Source organism: Lissotriton vulgaris, chromosome 1_1, assembly GCF_964263255.1.
Source record: "Lissotriton vulgaris chromosome 1_1, aLisVul1.2, whole genome shotgun sequence".
Classification (NCBI taxonomy): Eukaryota; Metazoa; Chordata; class Amphibia; order Caudata; family Salamandridae; genus Lissotriton; species Lissotriton vulgaris.
Window position 1 is genome coordinate 1,976,088,328 of NC_141685.1, and position 22,956 is coordinate 1,976,111,283.

The following is a 22,956-nucleotide window of genomic DNA, read 5'->3' on the forward strand; positions in this document are numbered from 1 at the left end:
GGGTCACGAGCGTGGCAAAATAAAGGTAAGAATGAGCGTTTACACAAAGCAAAGCATTTAACAAAGTGCTAATAAAATCAGCATTTAAAAGTATTTCAGCAGCCACAGCAAGTGTGCATCCGCAGCCTAGCTCGCCGCTTTAGTCACTGGCCGGGTGCTGGGAGCGGGGATAAGTATACGCAAGCTCGGCAACACTAGACCGCTAACCTGCAATGACTGGATGCAGGGCGGAAGTGGTGTTGCCGGCAAGCAGGAAGTGACGCTCCTCTGACTGACCCTCGGCGCAAACGGCACAGAGCCGGGGCGGAACGGGGTCACGAGCGTGGCAAAATAAAGGTAAGAATGAGCGTTTACACAAAGCAAAGAATTTAACAAAGTGCTATTAAAATCAGCATTTAAAAGTATTTCAGCAGCCACAGCAAGTGTGCATCCGCAGCCTAGCTCGCCACTTTTATGGAAATTAACATGGGGAAAACACGTTTTGGGACCCCCCTTTTATCTCGGCCCCCGCTTGACGAATCCCCCCCAAACTTTCAAGGAAGGACCGGAGCTTCGCGAGGCAAATTTGAATTTTTTTTCAGGCTGATTCATCAACCGGCGCCAAAGTTATTCACAATAGAATTTTGAGATATTGCATTGAAAAAAATCCTAACTATAACTACCTACTGGCGACCCCCAGTAGGTAATATATTATATATACATATATATCTATATATATATATTACTGCTCCAGGAATACCAAAAGCGAGTCACTCTTTCAAGTGGGTGCTGCAGCCCAGTGGTGTACCGCGATATTTATGAAGGCTCAACAAACTTTTCTATTCCACGAAAAGAAAAAGCAGCACTCCCGGGATATCAGCAAAAGCGAGTTTTATTTTCAAGACAGACGCATTTCGGGTTAAGCTCCCTTACTCGGTGTCAAACATTACCGCTCTGCGCGGCGCTATTTTTAACCACACATCTGACCAAGAATGGTGAACACAAACGAGGGACTCATGCGCATACCGCCTAGTAGTAAGTGCCATTTGTAAATGGAATATTTACAAAGAAATCAGTGTTATCAGACAACAATACGATTCATTAGTTATCTGTCACATAAATAATTGCTACGATAACATCAACCATCGCTATCTTGCCTTGGATCGGCTATTGCGACCCAGCCGGGTCGACGAGTCCCTCTTATGAACAGTCAACCATAGGTGGAAAATACAGACGAGGGATACATGCGCATAACACATAATAGTAAGCGCCAGTTGTAAACGGAAAATATTTACAAGAAATGAGCATTTTTCAGACAACAATACAGTTCATTAGTTATCCGTAAATTAAACATATGCACAATTCTACGATATCTTCATCGTTCAATATCTAGCCGTGGATCGGCTATTGCAACCCATCCGGGTTGCTATTTCCCTCCTATAATACATCCTATAAATGCATCAATTAATTCCAAACATTCCACTAAAGTTGGCCACTTTAAAAAACGGATTCAGTGTTGGTTTAGATAAATGATAACTGTCTTATCACACAGTCTACCCATTCCCGAAGGCTGTGATATAGAATCACACTAAACTCATCCAACAACGAAACTTGAATATTTCATATTCCCTGTTATGCATCTATGCAGAAACGTGTATTGTCAAATGCATACAAAGACATGAATTTTATGGAAAAATATGAGAAAATGCATAATAAATCTATAAATGATTATAGGTAAAACCAGATAGCATGATATACCTCATATTTTCTTCCCACTTTGATTTCTTTTAGCCCAGATGTACAGCCATCTCCTCCCCGCTGTTGAGGCCCCCAGGGACCTTCGATTGTAAATCCACTATGTATCGTGATGCTAGTCTCCTGAGCTTTAGTAACCTATCCCCTCCCATTAAATTTTTTGGAACATGGTCCAGACAAAAATATTGTAGGAGGTTTCTGTCGCTTTTGTGCTTGATCGCAAAATGTCGAGCGACTGGATAGGAAAAGTCTTTGTTTGCAATTGCTCACATATGCTCCAGGATTCTACGTTTCACCGGATTGATGGTGTTCCCTATGTAGATGAGTTTGCAGGGGCAACGTAGGTAGTATACCGCATGGCTAGTATGGCATGACATGAATTTATTGATTTTTCTACCTCCCTTACAACCTTTGAAATCATAGGATAGCACACGTTTACTGAAGGCGCAGGCTTTGCATCTTCCACAAGGAAAGAATCCCTTTGATTCTTTTATCGATCCCGTTCTTTTTACTATTGGATCTAGATGGCTATGTACAAGTTGATCGCAGAGCGACCTAGCCTTCCTAAAAGTAATCAAAGGGGCGGGGGGAATGTCCATGCCAATTATGTTGTCCGTCTTCAGGACATGCCAGTGTTTATTCATCAAAGATCTGAGTTTATTGGAATCACAGGAATATGTGGTTATTAATCTAAACTTCCCATCTTCCAAATTAGTTTTAATTTTTTCTTTTTGAACAATGACTCCCTGGGTAGTTGTTTAACACGTCGGAGTGCATTGTCAAGAAGATTGATCTTATAACCTCTTGCCAGAAATCTGTTGGTGCTCTCTGTGGCTGCCTCATTGAAATCGGAGTCAATCGAGCAATTGCGTCTGAGTCTAAGAAATACCCCATAGGGGATACTTTTCACTAGACTATGGGGATGGCTGCTGGACGCATGCAGCATGCTGTTTCCCTCAGTGGGTTTTCTATATAATGCTGTCTTAATTTTCCCATTGCATATCTCCACCTTACGATCCAGATAATTGGCTGTTACCAGACTTGCCTCACCAGTAAACCTGAGATTACAGCTGTTATTATTTACTATTCTCACATAAATTTCAGCCTCCTCTATTGAACCATTCGGGACTAAGAACAGATCGTCCATGTATCTGTGCCAAGATACAATTTTATTCGACCATTCCTCATTCTCAGGGGCCCAGACTACCTGCTCCTCCCACCAGCCCACGAATAAATTGGCATTGCTGGGGGCGAAGCAGGAACCCATCACCGTACCGGAGACTTGTCTGAAGATGTTGTCCAGGAAAAGAAAGATGTTATTCCTAAGACAGAATTCAATTAGTTCCAATAGCATTTCATTATGCATTGCCAGCTTTAATGGTCGTTTCAGCAAAAAGTGATTAACCGCATGTAGACCCTGAGTGTGGTCAATGCATGTACAGAGACTGGTTATGTCAAGTGTTATTAGGCAGTATGAAGGTTGCCAGTCAAGTTTCTCAATACGCTTGATAAAGTCAGTAGTGTCTCTTATATATGATTTCAAAGAGAGTACTATTTCAAACAAAAAATAGTCTCAGAATCTCGAGATGTTCTCCGTTAATCCGCCTATCGAGGAAATGATGGGTCGTCCCGGCAGATTGTCAATGTTCTTATGTATCTTAGGAAGATAGTAAAAGGTCGGAAGAATCGGGTTTGTTGTCTTTAGGAATAGGTACTCATCCAAGTCGAGCATTTGATTATCATGCCATTTCTTCAGCAAGTTACACGATTTCTCTATGCTCTCAAGGTACGCAGTCATAACATGATTTATCTCCAAGTTGCCGCATTGCCTCCTCCACGGATGTATGTCCTTACAACGCGTTATTTTACAACGCAGACCGTTACAAAGCAGTTTTTACAACGCAGGTACCATTAGAATGCATGCCATTACAACGCATGTCAATACATAGCAGATACTATTACAACGCATGCCATTACATCGTAAGTATTGGTAAGTATATCTTTTTTAAAAAAATGTAATAATGTTAATGTAATTAATTTAAATTAATAAATATAATTTAAAAATTGTTAAAACAGTAATTAATTAAAATTAATTTAATTATAGTAATTTAATTTATATTATAATTGTAATTAATTTAATATATTTAATATAATATAATTAATGAAATATAATGAATTTAAAAATAGTAAATAATATAATGTAATTTATTACAATAATTATAATTTAAATAAAATTAAAATAATACCTAATATAATTTAATTTAATATAATAAAAGAAATTTAATTAATTAAAAAAATGTAAATAATAATAATTAAATATAATAAATTAAATAAATAAAACATTTTTTAAATTTAATTTAAGTAATGTAATTCAATTAATTTTTTAATTGTAAAAATTGTAATAAATTGAATTAAATTTAATTAAATTAATTAAATTAATTTAATTTATTTAAAGTCGTAATACCCCTGTACCCCAAAAACCAAACCCAGCCCTAAAACCTAAAAATACCCCTGTACGCCAAAAACCAAACCCAGCCCTAAAACCTAAAAATACCCCTGTAACCCCAAAAACCAAACCCAGCCTTAAAACCTAAAAATACCCCTGTACCCCAAAAACCAAACCTAGCCCTAAAACCTAAAAATACCCCTGTACCCCAAAAACAAAACCCATCCCTAAAACCTAAAAATACCCCTGTACCCCAAAAACCAAACCCAGCCCTAAAACCTAAAAATACCCCTGTACCCCAAAAACCAAACCCAGCCCTAAAACCTAAAAATACACCTAAATTACTTAAATTAATATATTAATATTTTATTTTATTTTTAATATTAATTAAAATAATAAAATAATGTAAAATAAAATAAAATAAAAATAATATACTTACCTATACTTACGATGTAATGGCATGCGTTGTAATAGTATCTGCTATGTAATGACATGCGTTGTAATGGCATGCATTGTAATGGTATTTGCGTTGTAAAAGTTGCGATGTAATGGTAGTGCGTTGTAAAAGTTGCGTTGTAACGGTGCAATACCCTCCTCCACATATATCTCACGTGCTAAAATAATGACATTGCCTCCCTTATCCAAAGGTTTGCAGATGATGCTGCTATCTTCTGCTAGATGTTTCAGTGCCATGCGTTGTGCTTTAGTCAAATTGTCCTTTCTGTTCTTAGGCAGCTTCTCCACTCTGAGAGCCATCAGCGCCTTGATGATTAAGTCCGAAAAGGTATCTATGGCATCTGGAAGCATTTGTGGTAAAAATTTTGAGTTAGGTTTCAGCCCACTACTCAGTGCCTGTTGTTCGATATCAACTCTGAACAATCTCTGAGACAATGATGTGGGGTTGCGGTGTGATCCACAATGTTTTCTTGTCGTAGGTTTTCCAATAGTTCCAATGCTGTTGTGAAGTGAAGTGAAGGGGTTTTATAGAGCACGTCTGCTGCCCGAGGGCGTCCAAGCGCAAGTAGTGGAAAAAGACTCTGAGGGGGGAAGGGGTGGGAGCAGGAGGGGATAGGTAGGAGGGAGCAAGGGGGATTAGTTTCTGAATAAGAGTGTTTTAAGTTCTTTGCGGAAGTGCAGGAGGGTAGGGTTGGATCTTAGTGAGAGGGGAAGAGAGTTCCAGAGTTTGGCAGCGTTCAGAGAAAAGGGCCTACCTCCTGCTCTAGTTTTTTTGATTCTTGGGACTACGGCGAGAAATGCATTCGTAGAGCGAATTGTTTTACCGGGACAGTAGGGGGAGAGAAGTGAATGATTCATTTCCGGGCTCGCTCTGTGAAATGCTTGATGCGATATGTAGAGAGCTTTGAACTTTATTCTCTCTCGGGGAGCCAGTGGAGAGATCTGATCCCTGCCTTGACTGACTGTCTGCGATGGGTCTGGAGGAGAGTGCGGGCAGCACAGTTCTGTGTTCTTTGCAGTTTTTCCAACACGTACTCTGGGGCTCCTAAGTATAGAGCATTGTTGAAGTCCAGCCTAGATTGTATGAGGCCCTGGATGACCACTTGCTTGGCTTCAAAGGGTAGTATTGGCAGGATTTTTTTCAACATTCGGATAATCCCGAAGCAGGTTTCAGCTCTTTGTTGCCTGGGTATTTAATGTGAGTTTGTTATCTAGCCAAACTCCTAGGCTTTTTATATTTTCCTTGGGAGTTGGCATTGGTCCCAAGCTTGCGGGCCACAGCTGGTCATGGGTGGTGGGAGGAGAAGGGCCGAGGATCATAATCTCGGTCTTATCACCGTTGAGTTTTAAGGATGACTTTGTCATCCATCTTTTGACATCCTCCAAGCATGCTGCCAGATTGGATTGGGGGAGCACGCTGCTTTTTTTGTGTCAGGGAGACCACCAGCTGGGTGTCGTCCTTGTACAATATGATTTTGATACCGTATTTTTGGACGACCCCCGCCAGTGGCCTCATGTACACGTTAAACAGCGTGGGACTCAGTGAGAAGCCCTGGGGAACACGGCAGTTTAGGGGTCGGCTTTTAGAGTAAGAATCACCGTCAAAGACCTGGAAAGTTCTGTTGCTGAGGAATGAACTCAGCCAGTCTAGGGCGTTTCCTGAGATGCCAAGATCGAAGAGTCGGGATAGCAGTGTTTTGTGGCATACTGTGTTGAAGGCTGCGCTTAGATCGAGGAGGACCACTGCCACTGTCCCCCCTCGATCCAAGATCTTCCTAGCTTCTTCTGTAACGGCTAACAGCGCTGTTTCTGTGCCGTGTCTAGGGCAAAACCTTGTTTAGGAGGCGTTTAGTAAGAGGTTCTCCTCAAGGTAGTTGGTGAGATGGAGGTTGACGTACTTCTCCAGGATTTTGATTGCCCATGGTAGCAGGGAGATTGGGCGGTAGTTATTAGGGTCTGCTGGGTTGAGATTCGTTCTTTTTAACAATGCTTTCACCATTGCTTATTTCCAGGCGGGGGGGACCACCCCTGATGAAATGGAGCTGTTGAGTAAGTCCAGGAGAGTAGGAAGAATGATCGGGTTGACCATATTCATCATCTTAGGGGGTGCAGGGTCGAGGGGGTACCAGATTTTACCTGAAGTGCAAGAGATTTGAGTGATTCCAGGTCTAATAATAGAAATTCACTCAGGTGAACTTGCGCAGGGTGTTCAGTGGCGCATCTGGGTTGTGGTAAGACAGCTTCTGAGTTGGGGGTTGCAAATGAAGAGTATATTTTATTTATTTTTGGGAAAAAGAACGGGAGATGGAGTTGAGGGTTGTGATTGTAGGTGGGGGGATTTTGGAAAGGGTTTTAACTACCTGATGAATTTCTTTGGGTTTGGACCTAGCTGCCATGATTTTCTCATTGTAGTAGATGGATTGAGCGGCTTTTATTTCTGTTTTATAGGCTCTCATATTTTCTCTGTATCTTTCTTTGTCGGTGAGGGCGTATCCCAGGCGCCACTTTCTCTCCATTTGTCTGCACTGTTGTTTTGATTCCCTGACTGTTAAGTCATTCACATTGAGAAGATCCATTTCTCTATGACTGATCTTAAGGAACTTGATCTCTTTAGGTGTAGGTTTGATCTTGTGATATTTATACAGTTTCATTTTGCGTACGAATTTAAATAAGTCTATTATCGTTTGAGTGTATTCCATGCGATCCTTCGGGCAGAAAGTGTGTCCTAGCTTCAATGCAGACTCTTCGCAAGGTGTTAAAACTATATTCGAGAGATTTACTATGGTCAGGAGATCTTGTTTCTCTACCATCTGGCTCCTCTTTTGCTCCTCGTTATTCTCGCTGTTGTGGGTTTGGCTCTTCCCCTTCCCCTTCCAGCCACCCCTTCTGATTTGCCTGCCTCTTCTGGGGGTTTGTTCTTTCCGCCCCTCAACCAGTTTTGTCTGACGATTTTGAATTCCTGCTCAAAAGGGGTTTTTAATGTTGTTCCTGAGGAGCCCGCTAGTTCATCACCTGACTGTTCTTCCTCTGTTACTTCCGATTTTGAAGTTTCCACGGTTGTTTGTACCAGTGTTTTTTGGGTCTTGTTTTTGTTGGCCAACTCCTTTCGGGTCTGATCATATCTCTTTGCGAAAATTAGAATCCTGCCCATGGCATAATCCCGTTCATCATGGTCAAATTTCTCTTGTTTTTGGATTTTAATTTTCATTTCATATTTCTCCAACCGTTTCTTCATTAATGTTCTAAGTTGTTCTTGTTTGTCTTTATCAGGATTCTTCAATAGCTCTTCTTCAAGAGCCTCGATCTCTTTCAAGGCTTTTTCGGTCACTCCAAGTAAATTGTACCATAATCTCCAGCATCCCTTTACATGATAGGGCTATGTGTGCTGCCCAAGCCTCCAATAGCATGGGATCCGGTTTTTCATAAGCTGGGACAGTGAAAATACGCAAACCTCTTGGGACTCGTTGCACCTCTATATAGCATTGGAGGGAGGTGCCCTCCCACCATTCACGTATTTCCCTCTCGTAGAGCTTTTCAAGTTTCATATATTGGGTGGCCAGCGTGCCTCCAACCTCTGCCATCGGTTTCTGCGGAGGCTGCGTGATATCTGGGTTTTTGTTTTTAAACATCCCCGCTGCCGATTCTCTGCGTTCTGTTTAACAACAAGGGGTGGTGATGGACAGAGTCTCTGAATTAAGCAGAATACTCTCACCCAGTCAAGAGATCAGGGCTAGATCCAACACCGTTTTTTAGCTCACTGCACCATCCCAGCTCAGAACCTGGCTTTATGCAAATTAGTCTGATCCTGTCCCAGTGCATGATGGGAACAGGGCAGACCAAACTACCAAGCCAATTTTTACACTGGGAAGGAAACAAGCTTCCGGGGACCGGTTTCTGGCATATCAGCCGTCGTCGGCCCGGCTTGCTTGAATCCTGATGTTGCAATGAGCAAGGGACTCACATCTGAGTATACCCCTCCACGCTTAGGGTGGACAAAATATTTAACAACAAGGGGTGGTGATGGACAGAGTCTCTGAATTAAGCAGAATACTCTCACCCAGTCAAGAGATCAGGGCTAGATCCAACACCGTATTTTAGCTCACTGCACCATCCCAGCTCAGAACCTGGCTATATGCAAATTAGTCTGATCCTGTCCCAGTGCATGATGGGAACAGGGCAGACCAAACTACCAAGCCAATTCTTACACTGGGAAGGAAACAAGCTTCCGGGGACCGGTTTCTGGCATTTCAGCCGTCGTCGGCCCGGCTTGCTTGAATCCTGATGGTGCAATGAGCAAGGGACTCACATCTGAGTATACCCTTCCACGCTTAGGGTGGACAAAATATTTAACAACAAGGGGTGGTGATGGACAGAGTCTCTGAATTAAGCAGAATACTCTCACCCAGTCGAGAGATCAGGGCTAGATCCAACACCGTTTTTTAGCTCACTGCACCATCCCAGCTCAGAACCTGGCTATATGCAAATTAGTCTGATCCTGTCCCAGTGCATGATGGGAACAGGGCAGACCAAACTACCAAGCCAATTCTTACATTGGGAAGGAAACAAGCCTCCGGGGACCGGTTTCTGGCATTTCAGCCGTCGTCGGCCCGGCTTGCTTGAATACTGATGGTGCAATGAGCAAGGGACTCACATCTGAGTATACCCTTCCATGCTTAGGGTGGACAAAATATTTAACAACAAGGGGTGGTGATAGACAGAGTCTCTGAATGAAGCAGAATACTCTCACCCAGTCAAGAGATCAGGGCTAGATCCAACACCGTTTTTTAGCTCACTGCACCATCCCAGCTCAGAACCTGGCTATATGCAAATTAGTCTGATCCTGTCCCAGTGCATGATGGGAACAGGGCAGACCAAACTACCAAGCCAATTCTTACACTGGGAAGGAAACAAGCTTCCGGGGACCGGTTTCTGGCATTTCAGCCGTCGTCGGCCCGGCTTGCTTGAATCCTGATGGTGCAATGAGCAAGGGACTCACATCTGAGTATACCCCTCCACGCTTAGGATGGATAAAATATTTAACAACAAGGGGTGGTGATGGACAGAGTCTCTGAATTAAGCAGAATACTCTCACCCAGTCAAGAGATCAGGGCTAGATCCAACACCGTTTTTTAGCTCACTGCACCATCCCAGCTCAGAACCTGGCTATATGCAAATTAGTCTGATCCTGTCCCAGTGCATGATGGGAACAGGGCCGACCAAACTACCAAGCCAATTCTTGCACTGGGAAGGAAACAAGCTTCCGGGGACCGGTTTCTGGCATTTCAGCCGTCGTCGGCCCGGCTTGCTTGAATCCTGATGGTGCAATGAGCAAGGGACTCACATCTGAGTATACCCTTCCACGCTTAGGGTGGACAAAATATTTAACAACAAGGGGTGGTGATGGACAGAGTCTCTGAATTAAGCAGAATACTCTCACCCAGTCAAGAGATCAGGGCTAGATCCAACACAGTTTTTTAGCTCACTGCACCATCCCAGCTCAGAACCTGGCTACATGCAAATTAGTCTGTCCCTGGCCCAGTGCATCATGGGAACAGGGCAGACCAAACTAACAATTTGGATTAACAAGCAAATTAACGAGTCAGTGGCGGGAGTGGCGATCCGGGACCGGACCACCACAGTATCAACCACCACCCAAAGATGTTCAATGTCACAGAACGCAGAGAAGCGGCAGCGGGGATGTTTAAAAACAAATACCCAGATATCACGCAGCCTCCGCAGAAACCGATGGCAGAGGTCGGAGGCACGCTGGCCACCCAATATATGAAACTTGAAAAGCTCTACGAGAGGGAAATACGCATATGGTGGGAGGGCACCTCCCTCCAAAGCTATATAGAGGTGCAACGAGTCCCAAGAGGTTTGCGTATTTTCACTGTCCCAGCTTATGAAAATCCGGATCCCATGCTATTGGAGGCTTGGCCAGCACACATAGCCCTATCATGTAAAGCTGTGGTTCCCAAACTGTGTGCCGCGGTGCCCCGGTGCGCAGTAATGAGGTGCCAGGGGCGCCACGCACACTAGGGCGACCAAGCGTCTGTAAATTCCACGGGCCTTTTATCTGTAATTTTGGCCATCACAGGGAACAGCGCTGCTCCCCTGTGAGAGGCCTCACCCCCCTGCTGCTGGAGGCGCCTCGCACTTCTCCAGGAGCACAAGAGCAGCTCCTCCCGCCCATTGTCATCCAGTATGCCGCTGATTGCCACTTACTGAATGACAATGGGGCCGTCTGGAGGTGTGACACCATGTGGCGGCCTCCTCCTGCCTCAGTGTACAGAAGGGCATTCTGTATGATAAAAAGTAAAACGCCCACACTGCAACGTTAGAAAACACTTAATTCAAAGAAGCATGTAAAATAAGTTTAAAAGAACAGGTTATCGTTCTCTCACTGTCCTGTCATTTTAGAACTGAAGTATTTTCAATATTGTATTCAACCAAGCCATGGTTGCTCCTTTTTTTTTTAAGGAACTAGCAACCATTGACAAAGCCAATAGTCCTGGTTTGTTGAGGTGTAATGATACTTGCTGTATTATATATCTGGATGCAATGACAGAGACAACATAATACCAGTGAGGCGGAACACTATGCTAAGCGTAGATTTTTAGCCTACGTGTTTTAAGTTGCGCTCTTAATTACGTCAAACACCCCCTTTGAAGAGACCCCCCAGTTTTTTTACACCGCTTAAAGCCCTGGAAACAACACCATGTTACAGTAACCTCACATCCTGGCACTGTGCATCATGCATGACTTCTACGTTTTCAGTCTGCCTATGTGCAGGGGCATAGTGAACTCTCCACCAGCCCACCCCTTGCTGTAGTTCATTCTTGATGGGACTCTTCTGCCTGCAACTCTGCAAACAAAAGCTCAGCTCATAATGTGAAAAGGTGGATGAGTAAATAAGTGAAGGAATGTCTGAATGGCTGGATGGATTACTGAAAGGATGAATGCATGAATGAAAGGGGGAATGGATAGATAATGAAAGAAAGGATGGATGGATGAGTGAATGAATAGAAGTATGGATGAGAGAAAAGGTAAATAGATGGATGTATGGGTGGAAGGGTAGATGTATGGGTGGAAGGGTAGATGGATGGGTAAAAGTGTGGATGGGTGTGTGAAAGTATGGATGGATGAGTGAAAGGGCAGCTGATGGGCGAGTGAATTGGTGGATGGGTGTGTGAAAGGATGGATGGGTGGATGAATGAAAGGGTAGATGATGGGCAAGTGAATGGGTGGATGGATGAATTGATAAGTGAAATGGTGAATGGATGGATGAGTGAAAGGGTGGATGTAAGGATTGATGAGTTAGTGAAAGGGGGTAGATGGACAAAAGGATGGATAGATGAGTGAAGTGAAAGGGTGGATGGATGAGAGAACGGATGGCTGCATGAGTGAACGGATGGTTGGATGAGTGAAAGAATGGATGAGTAATAGGATCAATGGATGGAGTCATGAATGGATGAGTAAATGGGTGGGTAGATGGATGGATAAGTGAAAGGGGGGTGGAGAGACAAAGGGAGGATGAATGACTGAAAGGGTGAATGGGTGGAAGGATAAATGACTAGGTGAATGGATGAGTAAGTGAATGGGTGGATGGATGAGTAAGTGAATGGATGGCTGGGTGGAAGAGTGGATGCATGGATGATTGTATAGATGGATGGGGTGAAAGGGTGGGTAGATGAATAATGTATGGATGAGTGAAAGGGTGGATGGAGGGATGGATGAGTGAAATGATGGACGGAAGGATATATGGTGGATAGGTAAGCAAATGGTTGAATATGTTTGGATATAGATGGGCACACAGATAGAAGGACAGACCTTTTTAGTGTAAAAATAAGGCTGGGGATACTGATTACGACAGACCAAACTCAATGTTCCATTTTCTCAGAGCGGGTCTCAGTACCAAAAGGTACTAAAAGCAGCAGCTGGCATAAATAAGGGTTTGGTACCAGGCACTCTGTTGGGGGAAAAAAACAATGGATTGGAATGCAGCCACAGTGATTGCCAGTGGATGATATTAATAATTCAAGCATTCCAACCAAAATAATACCTTCATTGCGTCCCAAATACTTTAAGGAAGATAACAGGAGGTACACACCACCCACCCACCCACCGGTAAAAAAATGGTGGGGAGCAACGGCCAACTGCCGATTAGGTCAGGGGAGCCACAGATCAAAAAAATTTGGGAACCACTGATGTAAAGGGATGCTGGGGATTCTGGTACAATTTGCTTGGAGCGACCGGGACAAAGCCTTGAAAGAGACCGAGGCTCTTGAAGAAGAGCTTTTGAAGAATCCTGATAAAGACCAACAAGTACAACTTAGACATTAATGAAGAAACGGTTGGAGAAATATGAAATGAAAATTAAAATCCGAAAGCAAGAGAAATTTGACCGTGATGAACGGGATTATGCCAAGGGCAGGATTCTAACGTTCGCAAAGAGATATGATCAGACCCGAAAGGAGTTGGCCAACAAAAACAAGACACAAAAAACACCAGTACAAACAACCGTGGAAACTTCAGAATCGGAAGTAACAGAGGAAGAACAGTCAGGTGATGAACTAGCGGGTTCCTCAGGAACAACATTAAAAAACCCTTTTCAGCAGGAATTCAAAATCATCAGACAAAACTGGTTGAGGGGCGGAAAGAACAAACCCCCAGAAGAGGCAGGCAAACCAGAAGGGGCGGCTGGAAGGGGAAGAGCCAAACCCACAACAGCGAGAATAACGAGGAGCAAAAGAGGAGCCAGATGGCAGTTAAACAAGATGTCCTGATCATAGTAAATCGCTTGAATACAGTTTTAACACCTTGCAAAGAGTCTGTATTGAAGCTAGGACTCACTTTCTGCCCGAATGATCGCATGGAATAACTCAAACGAGAATAGACTTATCTAAATTTGTACGCAAAATGAAATTGTATAAATATCACAAGATCAAACCTACTCCTAAAGAGATTAAGTTCCTTAAGATCAGTCATAGAGAAATGGATCTTCTCAATGTGAATGACTTAACAGCATTGGAACTATTGGAAAACCTACGACAAGAAAACATCATGGATCACACCGCAACCCCCACATCATTGTCTCAGAGATTGTTCAGAGTTAATATCGAACAACAGGCACCGAGTAGTGGGCTGAAACCTACCTCTGAATTTTTACCACAAATGCCTCCAGATGCCATAGATACCTTTTCGGACTTAATCATCAAGGAGCTGATGGCTCTCAGAGTGGAGAAGCTGCCTAAGAACAGAAAGGACAATTTGACTAAAGCACAACGCATGGCACTGAATCATTTAGCAGAAGATAGCAGCATCATCTGCAAAACTTCGGATAAGGGAGGCAATGTCGTTATTTTAGCACGTGAGATATATGTGGAGGAGGCAATGCGGCAACTTGGAGATAAATCATGTTATGAATCTTGTTCAAAGACTGCGTACCTTGTGAGCATAGAGAAATCGTGTAACTTGCTGAAGAAATGGCATGATAAACATATGCTCAACTTGGATGAGTACCTATTCCTAAAGACAGTAAACCCGATTCTTCCGACCTTTTACTATCTTCCTAAGATACATAAGAACATTGACAAACCGCCGGGACGACCCATCATTTCCTCGATAGGCGGATTAACGGAGAACCTCTCGAGATTCTTAGACTATTTTTTGTTTGAAATAGTCCTCTCTTTAAAATCATATAAAAGAGACACTACAGACTTTATCGAGCGAATTGAGAAACTTGACTGGCAACCTTCATACTGCCTAATAACACTTGACATAACTAGTCTCTATACATGCATTGACCACACTCAGGGTCTACATGCGGTTAATCACTTTTTGCAGAAACAACCATTAAAGCTGGCAATGCATAATGAAATGCTATTGGAACTAATTGAATTCTGTCTTAGGAATAACATCTTTCTTTTCCAGGACAACATCTTCATACAAGTCTCCGGTACGGCGATGGGTTCCTGCTTCGCCCCCAGCTACGCAAATTTATTCATGGGCTGGTGGGAGGAGCAGGTAGCCTGGGCCCAGGAGAATGAGGAATGGTCGAATAAAATTGTATCTTGGCACAGATACATAGATGATCTGTTCTTAGTCTGGAATGGTTCAATAGAGGAGGCTGAAAGTTATGTGAGACTACTAAATAATAACAGCTGTAATCTCAGGTTTACTGACCAAAAGACTCCAATAGATGGTTTAATGACCACCTAAAAGATCTCAAACTGAGCGCCCGACGGGCGGAGAGGCAATGGAGGAAAAACTACAGTCCCCTATCAAAAACACACTTCTTATCAGAACTGGCTAAATATAAAACAGCAATCCTGGCTGCAAAAACCTCCTACTTTTCGCTAAAAATAACCTCCGCAGAAAACAAACCCAGGGAGATCTTCGGCATAGTGAATGACCTGGCATTCTCAGACCGAACCTCGTCCCAAATTCCTTCTTCCCAGCCTCTCTGCGACCAACTTAATCTCTACTTCTTAGAGAAAATTACTACCATCAAGTCCAACATCCCACCACCCTCGTCTGCCTTCGTCGATCCCTCCCCCCCTTCCGTCCAATGCCCTTTTACCTCCATTCCCCCTTTCACTCAAGACTCTTCTCTGGAGATACTTCCTAAAGTGAAGTCGGGGTCCCCCGCGGACGTCTGCCCAGCACGAGTTCTGCAGCAAATTTACTCCGGCTGCCCTGACCCCCCCATTGCCTTCCTCAACAGTTCTCTGGCACAGGGCGTAGTGCCCTCTGTGCTAAAGGCAGCTACAATAGTGCCCATCTTGAAAAAACCTGGCGCGGACCCTTCCATCCCGGCCAACTACCGCCCCATTTCCCTGTTACCCTTTTTGGGTAAGGTGATGGAACGCCACGTCACCGCGGCACTTAGCGCCCATGTTGAGGCAAATGGAGGACTGGCATCCCGCCAAGCCGGGTTCCGCCCCAGGCATTCGACCGAATCAGTCGTGGTCGCAGTCTTAGACAAACTCAGAAAGGGCATGGATGAGAACAAACACCAGGCACTGGTCCTCCTTGATCTCTCCGCCGCCTTTGACACGGTGGACCATACCATCTTACTTACCCGTGTCAAGGCGGCTGGTATCGGGGGTTCAGCTCTGGTCTGGCTCTCCTCCTTTCTGAGGGACCGCACTCAGGCGGTTCAGCTGGGCGACTTCACGGCCACCCCTCTCCCTGTCACTTGCGGTGTTCCCCAGGGATCCTCTCTCTCCCCTTTGCTTTTCAATCTCTATATCTTTCCTCTCATTTTCGCACTCCAGCAGCTGGAGGTCACCGTTTATAATTACGCGGACGACCTCCAGCTCATCTTTGATCTGTCCCCCTCTCCTCTCTCTGTTTCTAATTTCCAGTCAACTATGACATTCATCAGGGACTGGATGAACCACAACCACCTTAAACTGAACCCGGATAAAACCGAGCTGGTTCTCACTGGTGGTTCATCCAGCCCCTGGAATTCCTTCTTTTGGCCCCCTTCTCTTGGTCCCGCACCTACCCCTTCCACCACGGTCAAAACACTCGGTGTTAAAATAAACAACCAGCTCACACTCCATTCACAAATTGGTTCTGTGGTATCCTCCTGTTTCCTCACTCTCCGCACTATCCGCACTGTTTCCCGTTTCTTTTCCCCCCAGGCACTTAAGATCATCATGGCCGCACTGGTGATATCGCGACTGGACTACGCAAACGCTCTCTACCATGGTATCCCCGCGTACAGCCTGCGTAGACTCCAGATTATTCAGAACCAGGCAGCCCGGCTGGTGTTCGGCCTTCCTCGCTATCACCATTCCACCCCCCTTCTCAAGGAGCTTCACTGGCTCCCTGTAAAAGAACGTTCTCTTTTCAAGATCGGCTGCATGGCCTTCCAGGCCCGCCAGGGCACTGCCCCCGCTTTCATCTCTTCATTAATCAACCTTTATGTACCTGCAAGAGAACTCCGGTCTTCCTCCAAGTCCCTTCTCCAGATCCCCCGCTTCACACGCAAAAAGTGGGGCGGGGCCAACTTTTCTACCCTGGCTCCAACATTCTGGAACTCTCTCCCCGATCATCTCCGCTCTGCCACCCAGTACCTCCCCTTTCGTAGAGATCTGAAAACGTTCCTCTTCAGCCAGGCCTTCCCCTCTTAAAACTCTCTCAATGTCTCCTCTCATCCTTTCTTCCGGTCTCTCTCCCTCAGTTGCTGATCCCCCTAGCGCCAAGAAACCGCAAGGTGTACGCTGCGCTTTAGAAATATTTTAAATTAGAAATTAGAAATTAGAATTAAATTTTACTGGTGAGGCAAGTCTGGTAACAGCCAATTATCTGGATCTTAAGGTGGAGATATGCAATGGGAAAATTAAGACAGCATTATATAGAAAACCCACTGCGGGAAACAGCACGCTGCATGTGTCCAGCAGCCATCCCCATAGTCTAGTGAAAAGTATCCCCTATGGGGACGCAATTGCTCGATTGACTCTGATTTCAATGAGGCAACCACTGAGAGTACCAACAGAATTCTGGCAAGAAATGAAATGAAAATAAATTTGTTAAGCGCGGTTGCTGCCCACGGGCTTCCAAGCGCTGAGTTGAAGCAGAGATGTGGCGGAGCAGAGGAGTTAAGGCATGGAGAATTTGGCAAACAGTAGTGTTTTCAATTTTTTCCGGAATGAGAGCAGGTCTGGGTTGGACCGAAGTGAGAGGGGGAGATCATTCCAGAGCTTGGCGGTGTTCAAAGAGAACAGCCTACCCCCGGACCTGGCTCGCTTCACTCTGGGAACTACTGCCAGGAAAGCCTCTGTGGACCGGAGGTTCCTGTTTGGGTGGTAGGGGATGACAAGGTTGTTATTGATTGCTGGGCCCGTCTTCCAGAAGGCACGATGCGCAATGCACAGCGCCTTAAATGCCACTCTCTGCATCACTGGCAGCCAGTGCAGACTTTTCAGTCCAGATCTGGCTGACTGGGTTCGCGGGATCTGCAGCAGGGTACGTGCTGCGCAGTTTTGTACCACCTGCAGCTTCCGGAGAGTCATCTCAGGTGCCCCTACGTATAGGGCATTGTTTGAGTCCAGGCGGGACTGAATGAGACCTTGTACTGCCACCTTTTTGGCATCCAGAGGCAGAAGCGGGAGGACCTTCCTCAAGGTTCTGAGTAGGCCAAAGCATGTGGCGGACAGCTTAGTGGCCTGGGTGGAGAAGGAGAGCTTTTTGTCCAGCCACACTCCCAGGCTCTTAACACTATCCTTAGGGGTGGGTGGAGAGCCCAAAGCGAGGGGCCACAAGGAGGTGAAAGGCACTGGTGAGGCTGGGCCTAGAAGCATGAGCTCTGTTTTTTCTCCGTTTAGCTTTAGGGAGGAGTTGGTCATCCACTCCTTGACGTCCTCTAAGCATTTCAGCAGACCTACCGGGGATTGCCTGTTGTTCTCTACGGCCAGTGAAACCACTACCTGAGTGTCGTTCACGTATGAGACGATTTTAATGCCGTACGGTTCGACTACCCCAGCCAGCGGTCTCATGTACACATTAAACAACACAGGGCTCAGGGAGGAGCCCTGCGGTACTCCGCAGCTCAGAGGTTTGCTGGATGACCCTGTATCACCGTCAAAGATCTGAAAAGATCTATCAGACAGGAAAGAGTCGAACCACCTTAAAGCGTCACCTGAAACTCCGATGTCGCAGAGACGGTTCAGCAAGGTGGCATAGCTGACCGTGTCGAAGGCGGCACTTAGATCAAGGAGGATCACTGCCACTGATCCTCCCTGATCCAGTACCCTTCGAGATTCTTCGGTGACCGCTAATAAGGCGGTTTCAGTGCCATGCTTCGGTCTGAAGCCTGTCTGGGATATATGTAATAGGGAGTGGTTCTCTAGGAACTGGACCAGCTGGGCATTTATATGCTTCTCCAGTACCTTGCTAGCCCAAGGGAGGAGTGAGATGGGGCGGTAGCTGGAGTGATCATCAGGGTCCAGGCTGGGTTTCTTCAACAGCGCCCGCACCATGGCTAGCTTCCAAGCTGTGGGGACTGAGCTTGCGGATATGGACGAGTTTAGAAGTTCCAGGAGTACAGGCAGGGTGGCTTTGCATGCCTGCATCAGGACTTCTGGTGGAGCTGGGTCACGTGGGGAGCCCGACTTAACTTGGCGTGCAACTTTGCCTAGGGTGTCAAGGTCCAGAGGAGGGAAGTGCTCAAGAGTAGGCTGGTGTAGGGGACGAGGCGGTTTAGGGGGGAGGGGGGTCAGTCGCATCCGGGGTTGTGGCAACTGTTGGGAAGGTGGAGTAGATTTTCAAAACTTTATTGTGGAAGACTTCCGCAAGCTCATTGCATTGGTCCTGAGTTTTGATCGGAGGGGGGGCAGTGTTGACACTAGTGCATTGTTTAATTATGTGGAAAATTTCCTTGGGCATTGATTTTGCTTCCAGGATTTTATCAGAGTAGTAGGTTGCCTGGGCCGTCCTAACCCCTTCTCTGTAGGCTTTGATCGCCTCTTTGTAGGATGCCTTTTTGTCCGAGAAGAAGTCTAATCGCCAGGCTCTCTCTCGTTGCCTACAAAGGCGTTTTAGCTCTCTTAGAGAGTCGGAGAACCAGGGAGCTGATTTCTGCATTCTCTTTGAGGAAGATCTGCGAAGAGGAAGGATCGTATCTAGTGAGTTCGTGATCCAACCTACATAGTTTCCGTTTGCCACATTGGGGTCTGGGCAGGGTGGCGGACGGGTGGAGTCCAGGTTGTGCATCCAGGATTCCAAGGGGAGCTTTGTCCAGTTCCTCCTGGTAGTAACTTGGGGGGGTAACTGGGGGGCTTTGTGAGTAACCCAGGTGAACGGGACCAAAAAATGGTCCGACCATGGGAGGGGGATGGGTTGGTCAACAGTCAGATCAAAGCAGTTGCTAAATATTGGATCAAGTAAATTGCCCTTTTCATGGGTCGGAGCTGTCACCAGCTGGGACAGTTGAAGAGCTCCAAGGTCATCTATTAGCTCCTTAGCAATGTGGTCTGAAGGGGAATTAAAATGGAAATTGAGGTCCCCTAAGACTGTATGATTGGCAGAGGATAGAATTATTTTCGCTATAATCTCTGGGAGAGACCTATGGAACAATTTTACTGGCTCAGGGGGGCGGTAAATCAAAGTGCCGGAGAATGAGCTATTCGCGTTGAACTCTATGCAGAATGCTACACTCTCGCACTCAGGGATAGTTTCTGCTGTAGTACGGCAGCGGTACTGGTCCTTTAGTATGATCGCCAGACCTCCGCCTCTCCCTTCCGGTCTGTCCAATCTGAAGATATGGTAACCTGCGGGTAAGGCTGAAACCACATCTGACTCAGATTGAGCAGTGAGCCAAGTCTCTGTCAGGAAGACCGCGTCTGGCTTGTGCTCCTCGAGCAGCATGGCAATTTGTGTGCTATGTTTTGGCAGTGATCGGCAATTTAACGCATACATGCAGTATTTCTGTGCCGAGGCCAACCGGGAGGTGTTGCGGAAGGAGTGTTTGCAGTCCGGGCGGCGGGAGGGGAGCTCTGTAGGTGCATAGATATGAGTGCACTGGCAACAGCTATGCTTCCTATGCTGTGTATGGCCGCCGAGCTGTATGTCCTGCCCTGGATAGGGGGGGAACCAGGGTTCGTGGCCCCTGGTCCCGTCTGGTCGCGGACGGGCGCAGACGGGCTTGCCTTTGGCGCGCCTTTGGCGCACCGCCGGCGCGCCCTCTGCGCCCGTCCGCTGCACCTCCGAAACCAGCACATCCTTAAATGACGGAAATAAGGGGGTGTGGCCTGTTTCAATGGGCGTGGCCCTGGTGTCCCGGCGATTCGCTGGCGACCCGCTGCAGCGCCTGACTCGGCTGCGCGGGGAGGGAGTCACGTGGGGGAGCCAAGAGATCGACTATAGTTGTTTTTAAAAACACAGTATTACAATAACAATTTTAAAAGTATTCTTTAAAAAAGTCCTGCTCTCGGCTTACCGCCTCAAGAGCTCTACTTACAACAAGCGCAAGCGAAGGAGGGCGCGCTTTTGTAGTCAAAGGGGGCGTGGCCTGTTTCAATGGGCGTGGCCCTGGTGTCCCGGCGATTCGCCTGCGACCCGCTGCAGCGCCTGACTCTGCTGCGCGGGGAGGGAGTCACGTGGGGGAGCCAAGAGATCGACTATAGTTGTTTTTAAAAACACAGTATTACAATAACAATTTTAAAAGTATTCTTTAAAAAAGTCCTTCTCTCGGCTTTCCGCCTCAAGAGCTCCACTTACAACAAGCGCAAGCGAAGAAGGGCGAGCTTTTGTAGTCAAAGGGGGCGTGGCCTGTTTCAATGGGCGTGGCCCTTTTGTCCCGGCGATTCGCTGGCGACCCGCTGCAGCGCCTGACTCGGCTGCGCGGGGAGGGAGTCACGTGGGGGAGCCAAGAGATCGACTATAGTTGTTTTTAAAAACACAGTATTACAATAACAATTTTAAAAGTATTCTTTAAAAAAGTCCTGCTCTCGGCTTACCGCCTCAAGAGCTCTACTTACAACAAGCGCAAGTGAAGGAGGGCGCGCTTTTGTAGTCAAAGGGGGCGTGGCCTGTTTCAATGGGCGTGGCCCTGGTGTTCCGGCAATTCGCCTGCGACCCGCTGCAGCGCCTGACTCGGCTGCGCGGGGAGGGAGTCACGTGGGGGAGCCAAGAGATCGACTATAGTTGTTTTTAAAAACACAGTATTACAATAACAATTTTAAAAGTATTCTTTAAAAAAGTCCTGCTCTCGGCTTTCCGCCTCAAGAGCTCTACTTACAAGAGGTTATAAGATCAATCTTCTTGACAATGCACTCCAACGTGTTAAACAACTACCCAGGGAGTTATTGTTCAAAAAGAAAAAAGATAAAACTAATTTGGAAGATGGGAAGTTTAGATTAATAACCACATATTCCTGTGCTTTCAATAGACTCAGATCTTTGATGAAGAAACACTGGCATGTCCTGAAGACGGACAACATAATTGGCATGGACATTCCCCCCGCCCCTTTGATTACTTTTAGGAAGGCTAGGTCGCTCCGCGATCAACTTGTACATAGCCATCTAGATCCAATAGTAAAAAGAACAGGATCGATAAAAGAAGCAAAGGGATTCTTTCCTTGTGGAAGATGCAAAGCCTGCGCCTTCAGTAAACGTGTACTATCCTATGAGGTCAAAGGTTGTAAGGGAGGTAGAAGAATCAATAAATTCATGTCATGCCATACTAGCCATGTGGTATACTGCCTACGTTGCCCCTGCAAACTCATCTACATAGGGAGCACCATCAATCTGGTGAAACTTAGAATCCTGGAGCATATGCGAGCAATTGCAAACAAAGACTTTTCCTATCCAGTCGCTCGACATTTTGAGATCAAGCACAAAAGCAACAGAATCCTCCTACAATATTTTTGTCTGGACCATGTTCCAGAAAATGTAAGGGGAGGGGATAGGTTACAAAAGCTCAGGAGACTAGAATCACGATACATAGTGGATTTACAATCGAAGGTCCCTGGGGGCCTCAACAGCGGGGAGGAGATGGCTGTACATCTGGGCTAAAAGAAATCAAAGTGGGAAGAAAATATGAGGTATATCATGCTATCTGGTTTTACCTATAATCATTTATAGATTTATTATGTATTTTCTCATATTTTTCCATAAAATTCATGTCTTTGTATGCATTTGACAATACACGTTTCTGCATAACAGGGAATATGAAATATTCAAGTTTCGTTGTTGGATGAGCTTAGTGTGATTCTATATCACAGCCTTCGGGAATGGGTAGACTGTGTGATAAGACAATTATCATTTATCTAAACCAACACTGAATCCGTTTTTTAAAGTGGCCAACTTTGGTGGAATGTTTGGAATTAATTGATGCATTTATAGGATGTATTATAGGAGGGAAATAGCAACCCGGATGGGTTGCAAAAGCCGATCCACGGCTAGATATTGAATGATGAAGATATCGTAGAATTGTGCATAGAATTGTGCATATGTTTAATTTACAGATAACTAATGAACTGTATTGTTGTCTGAAAAATGCTCATTTCTTGTAAATATTCTGTTTACAACTGGCGCTTACTATTATGTGTTATGCGCATGTATCCCTCTTCTGTATTTTCCACCTATGGTTGACTGTTCATAGGGGGGACTCGTCAACCCGGCTGGGTCGCAATAGCCGATACACTGCAAGATAGTGATGGTTGATGTTATCGTAGCAATTATTTATGTGACAGATAACTAATGAATCGTATGGTTGTCTGATAACACTGATTTCTTTGTAAATATTCCATTTACAAATGGCGCTTGCTACTAGGCGGTATTCGCATGAGTCCCTCGTTTGTGTTCACC